General features: G+C 35.0%; 1 protein-coding gene across 9 annotated transcripts in view; it reads left to right on the top strand.

The window, feature by feature from the left end:
* LOC106457496 (semaphorin-1A-like) overlaps nt 1-10,489 on the top strand; it is a 217,514-nt gene that overhangs the window by 91,734 nt on the left and 115,291 nt on the right. For 8 of the 9 annotated variants that reach the window (XM_013916916.2, XM_022383459.1, XM_022383456.1 and 5 more), the window contains exon 1: nt 6,300-6,708. The exons of the other annotated variant lie outside the window; for it this stretch is intronic. The gene's annotated coding sequence lies outside the window, so the exon portion shown is untranslated. Of the gene's footprint in view, nt 1-6,299; nt 6,709-10,489 lie in introns of those variants that run through there. 9 annotated transcript variants of the gene reach the window in all.

The following is a 10,489-nucleotide window of genomic DNA, read 5'->3' as shown; positions in this document are numbered from 1 at the left end:
CACCTGACAGCCCCCAAATGGCACAGCAGTATATCTGCGGACTTACAACGCTAGAAACCGGGTTTCGATATCCGTGGTGGGCAGAGCACAGATCGCCCATTGTGTAGCTTTATAATTAAGTACATACAAACAAACAAAACCACCTGGCCATGCCAGGCCTGTTGAGAGAGAGCATTAAATAAAGAGGCGGGAACTACATGCAGCTACATACTGGATCTTCGTTGGAAAAAAAATTTGTTCGTCTTTGTCAACTGGGAATTAGAACATGTACGTGTCCTGGTCTAACATAAATGCTTTATCATCTAGAGCAGCGGTTCTCAAATTTAATAACCCGAGAACCCCTTTTAATTCAAATTTTTGGGCGGCCCTCCAAACGTAACGATGTTTTTGTGTTTTTAAAAAAAAGATTTCGTGTACATGAAAAGCTGTTTTCCAAAAATTACTTTTTAATTTATATAAATTTAATTTTACGAAAAATGTTTTTTATTCTATAAATCATATTTTTTTAAAAATATTTTTATGAAATTTCGGACATGAGTCGCGAACCCTAGTTTGAGAAACGCTGGTCTAGAGAATAGTTATTTTCATCCATAAACTGTTGCATATTTTATGAAAGAAATGAACGCTACATATTTTATTCCTAAATCACGTGACAACAGTTTCAACACATGATACTACACCTTTGTTGTTCTGCCACAAAAACAGTACCCTGCCAGTAATTTGCCTACGTGTTTATTTTTTCCAGGTGTCTGTTTATCTAGAATCTTCGAATCGTGGTCCTAAATACTGTATCATCAGCAGTTGTTGACTTTTTTCTTTCTTTTTCTTTGTCGTATTCACGATCTTAGGCTCTGGAGAAACATAGTAGCCAACGATACTTACGTCATACGTGACGTCACGACCCCCTTAGCAACATATAAAGCAGTCTTGGAGTAGAAAAATACCAAACTGTGTATTCCCAACCATAAAATGCTGTATTATATAATAAGGAAAATTTTCTAAACGTGAGTACACAGTCAAAAATTCTCTAATTATTATCACTTCATTAAAGATGACTGGAACGTTTAATATCCAAGAAAATTAAAACACAATTACGCTCTATACCTGCAAATGCAGGGTAGAGTCATGAATGCAGGTTTAAAAAAAATCTGAGAACGAATAGACAAAAATAGAGCAAGACCACTAGAACTTACTATATTATAAAAGACCCCCAGTGGCACAGCGGTATGTCTGCGGACTTACAACGCTAGAAACCGGATTTCGATATCCGTGGTGGGCAGAGCACAGATAGCCCATTGTGTAGCTTTGTGCTTAACTACAAACAAAATGAATTATTATAATTTGATTTAGAAATTTAAGTGTTACGCTTGTACTATTTTCTTTTTTGTTCTAGAAATTGAAGTGTTACGCTCGTACTATTTTCTTTTTTTTGTTTTAGAAATTGAAGTGTTACGCTCGTACTATTTTCTTTTTGTTCTAGAAATTGAAGTGTTACGCTCGTACTATTTTTTTTTGTTCTAGAAATTGAAGTGTTACGCTCGTACTATTTTCTTTTTTGTTCTAGAAATTGAAGTGTTAAGCTCGTACTATTTTCTTGTTTTGTTATTTTTTTGCCCAAGTTTGAAGAGCAGCTTGGCTTTACATATGGATCTGAACTAATCGTGAAATCCACGGGATTTAACAAATGAGGTGGATTTGGCTTACGGCAACTAACGGTGTGTAAAGAGGCATGAAGAAATATCACAGGCTTGATAATAATAGTTAAAAATTAAGTTGAATAAATAACATCTATTGATTCACAAAGACTGGTTAGCTTTTACTATTTTTTGTATTTATTTATTAATACGTCCCAAACTGTACCAATACCTAATTTAGATACTAACACGAAAATGCATTGTCTACGAAGTTTCAGTTCAACCAATTTTTAAAAAGATATAAATACAGTCAACAATACGTCTGTTTAATAACATCTACCTAATTGACACGACTGACCAACGCATTTTCTGAAAATCTAACTTAACCAATGTTTGAACTAAAGAAAACAACCAGATGGATTCTACACTAATGCAAATTAATAACGTAAACTGTCAACAAATCAAAGTCAGAAGGTAGCTAGTTAAGTTGCACGCTTTCACCCAACGTTCATGCTAAAGAATTGACTGTCACCCTTATAACGCACACACAGGCTAAAGTGCGTGGAATATTTTGTGGTAATAAAAGAACACAATATCGTGTGTAGCAGTTAGTTAGTTAGTTTGTTTGTTTGTAATTAAGCACAAAGCTACACAATGGGCTATCTTTGCTCTGCCCACCACGGGTATCGAAACCCGGATTCTAGCGTTGTAAGTCCCCAGACATACCGCTGTGCCACCGGGGGGGGGGGCGTAGCAGTAAGTGAATGGAACAAATTGTTAGAAGTCTTGATATTGGAGAAACTAATTTCGACGAATTCGTGCGCCCTCTTCGACTATCACTCCATTATCAGAGGATGTGATTTTTTAAAATATTTATAAGATATTAAAGTATTTTGCTGTGGGTTGTTTTAGAGATTTCTGACACTATTTTAATTTAGATCTATTCTCAAAACAACTTATTTCGTTTTCGAATAAAATCATGATTGAAAAAAAAACATTTTCCATTTCCATTCAAACATTGAGTATTTTCTTCTGGAAGTACAAAAATAAATAAAAAAAAAAGCGCTTTTGTTCAACCGCCTGATAATAAGTACGGTAGAGGGTAAGGTATATAACAAAATATTCATAAATTCAGATCATAAAGATGCATTTAGTTCAGGGATTCAGGATCTCCAAGACAGGGATATCCCTTATACTTAATGACATTGGAAAAGAACGAATATGGATAAACTTGGGGCACTAGGACCATCCAGAAAGAGATCTGTAAAAAGTCGTACCTTAGGCGTGGTAAGTAAAGTAGGACGTCTTGTAACAGGTGAGAATCCACGAAGTCAATGCTCAGTAGCTAATATTGGTCGCATTCCCCAAGCAACTACGAAACATAATCAAGTCACGTGTACACATGCTGCTTCCACAACATATTCGTTCAACTGTCGCATACCTCTAGCAGTTAGATAATGAAACGAGTGTTCGTGCTCTTCCATGCGAAGATATAAAAGTTAAATTCGGATGCAGTGTTTAGGAATTTCTGTACGATCGGATTATTGAAACGGACGCTTGGTAATCGTCATCTTTTAACTCTAGATGGATTGCTAAAATAAGGACGGAGTGGTGTGCTTTGTACCGGAAAGCCTATCGGCAGATCATTTCAAAATGAAAACAGCGTTGGAGGGTTATCGCCAAGACACACGGTCGTCAGATAGAGAATGACCAGACGTGGCGACGTGGACTGTAACAATGCAGAGTTTTTATTAAACAATTGATTTAATATGTTACATCTTTGATTACAAACTTTCAATGATTTATTAGTCACTCTTTTATATAGCAGTAGACATTATTTTATGTGCAAGAAAGCCGCCTTTCTATCCTACAATGCCGCATAACACTACAGAATCTTATATAACCTGTAACACATACATTTACGCGCATAACAATAAAACTAATGTTGCTGTGGGAATCGATTTTTGAGTGGTCAGGCCATTGCCACAACTAAACAGTATGACAAACTATGTGTGCACAGCATGCCCCCCAGAAATATGTCGAAACTTTAATGCTATGAGATTGAATCTTGAGCTATTTTAGCTACAAATACTGCATACACACAACGTAATGTGTTGAATTAAAAGAGCAAATTTTAATACGTAAGTTGTAGCTATATATGCCATGAAAAAGTGGCCAGGTCATGGCCTGACTGGCCTTACCGCTTCCCACGGCCCTGACTAACCCTTTTTAGAATATAGAACGCCTTAGCTGGCGGAGCACACTTTCAGTAGTAGTAGTAAGTGGATAACATCACACTCATGTTAGTAATAAAAATAACGTTTATTTCGGCATGCATTTGTTTTGTAAAAAATCATAGTTTTTCAAAGAAACCTTACAATAAAAGTCAACTAGATAAAGATCTAATACAATGTGTCTAAAGTTTGAAAGTTAACAGTGTTTGATCTGTATCAACCAGAACAAGGACAAACTCCAAACATTTAAGATGCAGAATTGATAAATAATTAACCGGCTGCTCAAAGCTTTGGTGGCTATTTAAAAACGTGATTTATTGGTTGTAAAAAGGACATTATTGGTCAGACGTTTTCAGTTCTGTTCTTTATTAAGAGCAAGTCTACACAATTCGCTATCTGTGTTGTGCAAATGACAGGTATCGAAACAGAGATTTTAATGTTTAAGTAGAAAATCTGTATTATATAAAATTTGGACACATGAACGCGTTTTAATTGTTATCCACTGACATATTTTAACAAAAATATATCACAATTAGTTTAATATGTTATCATTGAAGTATCTTTCTATTACTATAGCGTCATTGGTGAAGAATCTTTTTATCCTCATTCTATTCAAAATATTTCCGGCAGATTTCAAAAAGCATTAAAAGCGAACATTGTGAATGTAAAAACATTTGTCTAGTTTATATATATATATATATTGTTGTTGTTGTTCGTTGTTAAACAAAGCACCACATTGGGCTATATGCTGTGTCCAGCGCGGGGAATCGAACCACGTATTTTAGCGTTGTAATTCAGTAGATTTACCGCTGTTCAACCGTAAAACATGCGTAGTTCTATCGACACATAACGTGAACAATGACGTAAGCACATGTGTAAAAATTGAGCCTTGTCATGACTCTAGGAATGAAATTATACACTTTGGGTTAATCATTATTGGCCTCCTTGTCATATAACATGACTGCCTATTTTTATTCGTAATTTACTCGCATAATCTTAAGAAAGTGTGGTTACATAACCAAGAATAATAACAACTAATACCGTTAGTTATATCTTAAACAAAAGTCGGTTCTCTTCCCATTAAAAATCTATGTCATTTGACATTCGATACCTCAGTAAAACTACAGATTCATTAAGAACTTTAAAGTAGTCCCGTGTGGTCTTGTGGTTAATGTGCCGGGCTGCATGTCGAGATCTCAGAATCATCTGATATGCTGTTGATGGTATACACTCCGCATTCCTAACTGTGTGCGCATTATAAAAGACATAGCTATATATCTGCTATTGAGGTAAGAGTAGCCATGTAGGTAACAGGTGCCGTTGATTGTCCCCCCCCCCCACCACACACACTTAACAGTTCTAAGTTAGGCACGAGGCTATGCCTGAACCTTTGCGTTTCTGAACTGGGCATGTAGTCTATGCTATGTTCTTATGGTGTTGTTAATACTAAAAATATCAAAACGATTAAGAACTAGAAAGGTTATTTTTTAGAAGATTATTACTCTCCAAATCAACATTCTTTAAAAGTACGTCCCTCGATGGGACAGTGGTAATTCTACGGACAACGCTAAAATCCTGGTTCATCTCCCCGCGGTGTACACATCGGATAATCCAATGTGGCAAACAAGTTCAAAGTACTCTAAATTCTATTTAAAACTTGAATTACTATGTATCTATTGAGTATTTAAGGTTTTTCTTGTACTAATATGTAATTAAGTCTCCCTGTTGAAAGACCAGTTTAATATAGTTAAACTAATGATGTTATAGTATTTCAAAGCAAGCGAGCTCCATACTCATATGAAGTTTCAGTACTGTATTATATTCACCTTTCTATAAATACGATATTTTCAGGTTATGTTATAAGAATGCCTTTTAGCCTTGCTGTACGAAATACTGTATTTAAAGTACTCGATGGTTCAGAGGTAACCCTGAGGGCTTATAACGATAAATATTAAGTGGGCAGAGCACAGATAGCCTATTGTGTAGTTATGCGCTAAACAAGAAACAACTAAAACTTTATTTAATCGAGTCAACGATAGTTGCTGTTTTAAAAGTATCTGATGTATATTATTTCAGAAGATTTCCACGTAAGATGTATACCCAAATACTTAGAAATCTCAGTGATGCAGTTATCCCGGGTTTAAGAAGATCACATAAACAAGTTACAGCTGTGTGTAATTTTATATGTTGGTTTGGAAATGAAATTTTGTCTCAAATGTTTAACTGACTGCAAACAAAAAAGCAACTTTAAGTTGAAACGCAGTTTAGTATAAACGTTCACCGTTCGCTGGAAATGAGACAAAAATAACGCATGTTTTTCTTCAGAGCCCTCATATAGAGGGCTCTGTTTTCTGAAAAATCTATTATTTTTGCACTGCGTCAGTCACGTGACAACACCTTTAGCCAATCCGCTGATGAATGCATCAAGGAATCAAACTAAGCGTCAGGCAAGTTCAATTTCAAGGAATTGTGTGGACTACAACATGTAGGGAATTTAGATATGTCACTTAGAAATATTCTTTAGCTTAGCTCTATTCTTGATGGAAGAAGCATTAGAAACATGTCCATTTTTGCACTGATATCAAAACAGTATACAAAATACAACTGATTATCTTGTTGGTTCCGAGTAACGTCAACAAAGTGACGCGCTTAGTCGCGCGGCGTTAGGGCGAGCCTCTGATTTCTGTTCGGGTGCATTCTACGAACTTGTACTACGACTAGTGGTAGTGATGGCTACCGCTGTTCTATTTCTGGAAAATTGAAGTTCACCAGAACAGCTTGAAGGCGACTGAATACTTTCTGGCTTATCAACGGTATCTAATACCAAGGCAAACTCAGAGGTGACAACTAAGCTTAGAAATTATAAGCATCAGGCATTTTTTAGTATAGATGTAGATGAAAAAATTCTAGACTTAAAATGTTATTGTTACTATGTTACTGTTAGTGTTAAGATTAGAACTGTAGAGGATAAGGCTATGTTTTAACATAAAATTAAAAGGGTTGGTGTAAATTAAACTAAAAAATGAAAATTAAGAAAGTGAAACAGCTGTTTTGCACTCATTGAGCAATTGCTTGTAAGTTGTAAACAGCAGTGTTCTGTAGAACTTGTACTACTAGTAGTAGTAGTACAACTATTTAATTACTTACTTTAGTGTGAAGATAAAGTAGTGATAAAATGCTGTAATAATAATAATATTATATTGGATTTTCAAACGTTATGGTTAACAGTGTTGTCAATAGGCTATTGTAATTTATTGTTGAGTATTTAGTCCCAGATTACAAATACAATAGTTAAGACTAACGTTTACAGTCTGTTACTGTTAGGGGTAACGGTTTAAATGAGTGTTCTTTATTATTATTTGAGAACTAGGGACTGGTATGTACTTTTAGTTTTAAGGAAGCTAGCAGTGTAAATGATCAATTTGTTTGTAGAGTTTGCAGATTGCAGGTTATCTTAATTAAACTTTAGAGGCAACAGATAAAGAAAAGTGTAAACTGTGGGAAATGGCAGCAGGATTTTAAGAGGAACTTAAGCTTTTACATGTAAGGAATATATATATATATATATATATATGCTAACAGTGACTTTACAATGGAAGTACCATAAGGTATAAGTGCTAAAAGTAGTGGATTTAATTGTAATGGGCATGTTCTATTGAGCAACAGATTTCAACCCTTGTCTTGTGCAGGTAAGGAAAAGAGAAGGGTGCCAATGATAACCTTGAGGAAATTACAGTTATAACTTGTAAGTTGTAGGAGATTCTTTGACAAGGCAGGTGGATAGGATAGTCTGTGGTGTAAATAAAGAAAAGATAATTAAATTATGCTACCCATGAGCAAGGATGGAGGATATAAATGACAGAGGAAGAGATATAATAAAGGGGCTAGCAATGATGCAGTTTTTGTTGTGCATGCAGGGGATAATGATGTAGGGAAGGGTAAATTATAATTAAGAAGTTAGCACACAAAATCGCATACAATAGTTGTAATGGTTTTCAAATGAAACCCAAGCACTTTCCAATAGTGTACTATTCTTCTGAAGGAGAATAGGGAAGGGTAAGTCAGAGGAGCTGATTGATAAATACAAAGGTTGATAAAAGCATTTAAAGAAAAGGTCTGTAACTTAATTGTGTCAGGGGTACTGCCAAGAATTAATTGTGGGAAAGAAATTATAAGTAGGTCACTGGGGCTGAATGCTAGGCTTAGTTTAATATGTAAGGATAAGCAGATTGGCTGGTTGTACTTGTGGGATCAGTTTAATGGGAGAAGGGAGCTTTTTGGAATGGATAGTTTACACTTAAATAGGGTGGGGGCTGACTTGTTTGCAAGGGCTATTAACTCAGCTGTAAGGGAAGTTTTAACTTGAGACTAGACTAGACTGAGGGCCAGGATAGACTAAATGCAAAACAAATAACATGTACAGAAAAGTTAAGCATAGGAAATGAGTATAAAGTAATTCTAAGGGTAGGCTTAATTGTTACTATTGTAATGCTAGAAGTATTTATATAATTATAATAGTATTGTCTGTTGTATGTCCATGCTACTATTTTACAGGGTGTGGATGGATCTTCAGCAAAATTGGTATGGGGCTCATTAGGTCCATGCGGGGATACATGCAAATTTTCAATTTTGCATTTTGCAGTTTTTATGAGCATTTTGTACCACTACCTCACCTTCTGTGGATGGATCTTTACCAAATTGAATATGGAGGTTCATTCCATGGGGAGATACATAATCATTTTCAGTTTTGTAGTTTTTATGGGTGTTTTTGCATTTTTTACCACTACTTTGTCCCTTGTAGATGGTTCTTCACCAAACTTGGTTTGGAGGTTTATTGGATCCATGGGGAGATACATACAAACTTGCAATTTCACATTTTGTGTTTTGCAGTTTTTATGGGCATTTGTGCATTTTTCATAATTACATATAAGGGAAGCAACTTTTCCTGTCCTATAATAACCTTTCATTAAACATGAATTTACATTTCCATCCAAGGAATGGGTACTCCAGTTAGTAAGAAATAAAATAGATTACCTTACATTGCTGGTAGGATTAGAGGATTTTGATATAATGGGAATAACTGAAACATGGTTAATTGCTGATTGAAATACAGAGTTAAAGGTTATTTAATAGATAAAGAGTACTAAATAGAGGGGGAGGAGTGTCTTTATATGTAAGATGTGAGTTACATCCTGTTCAAGTTGAGGATATTAAAGATAATAGCAAGGAGATTGAATCCATTTGGGTTTCTGTTAGCAGATATAAAGGGAAAAGGCTTTTATTGGGAACTGGTTACAGGCTATCAGATGATGCTGATGAAATCAATGAGAAACTTTACAGGGAGATAAGGTTTCAGCTGTTAATGAGGTCATGATTATGGGTGATTTTAATTTCAGGCATATAGATTGAGAAATGTTAGTCAAACCATGAGGGAGAAAGGTTTTTGGAAACTGTTCAAATTGGTTGTCTTCACCAATTGATCAAGGAGCTTACTAGAAACAATACTATTTTATATTTATTGTTAACTTCTAATATAGAAATGGTTGAGAGGGTGGAAATTGGGGAACATCTGGGTGCAAGTGATCATTTCTCTATTAGGTTTGATGTTTTGCTACATATGGAGATCAGGAATAATGATATTTTGGTTACAAATATCAGAGAAGCAAATTTTGAAGGAATCTGACAAAAATTATCTGTTATGAATTGGGCAGCTGAGTTGTTTAGAGACACTGATCAAATGTGGAAAGTTTTTAAAGATAAATTTTTAAATATTCAAGATAAACATATTCCTTATAGAAAGAAAAGAATGACTGCAAGTAAAAAACCAGATTGGCTCACAAGGAGTATAAGAGATATAAATTAAGAAAAGTATCATGGTATGATGGGGAGATTATAAAAGATCAAGCTAATTGGTCAAACAGGAAATTAGGACATCAAAAAGGATGTATGAAGAAAGGTTAGCTGAAAATGTAAAAATTAATAGCAAGGACTTCATTAATACATTAAGGGTAAATAAAATGTTAGGATGGGGGTAGGACCCTTGAGGGATGATATTGGAAGGCTCTTTTCTGATGATTATGAGATGGCTGGGTTATTAAATTCTGTTTTTTCTTGAGTTTTTTACTAACGAAGATTTAAGCAGTATTCCACGTCTTGAACAGTTGATAGATGGAAACAATATGATCACATTAATTCTGAGCTTGTTAGGAAAAAATTTGGAAGTTCAAAGAATGATAAGTCTCCTGGGCCAAATAATATTTCCCCAAGGGTTTTGAAGGAAGTTAAGGATTGGATATGAGAGCTACTTGCTACTATTTTTTGTCAGTCCTTGAATAGTGGGCAGGCACCAGAGGATTGGAAGTTGTTACTCTTTTCAAGGAAGGTGATAAAAATTGTCCCAGTAATTATAGACCCATTAGTCTTACATCAGTTGTGGGAAAAGTTTTGGATAGTCTAGTAAAAGATGCTTTGCAAAGTCATTTAACAAAGTTTAAAATTTTATTGGCTAGTCAGCATGGTTTCACTAAGGGAACATTTTGCCTTACGAATCTTTTGATATTCTTTATAAAGGTTACTGCTTATGTAGATGAGGGTAAGAATGTAGATTTGGTGTATCTGGAT

This window comes from Limulus polyphemus, unplaced genomic scaffold (genome assembly GCF_000517525.1).
Source record: "Limulus polyphemus unplaced genomic scaffold, Limulus_polyphemus-2.1.2 Scaffold338, whole genome shotgun sequence".
Lineage (NCBI taxonomy): Eukaryota > Metazoa > Arthropoda > Merostomata > Xiphosura > Limulidae > Limulus > Limulus polyphemus.
Note: the sequence above shows the minus strand (reverse complement) of the source record. Positions and strands in the feature narration are given on the sequence as shown.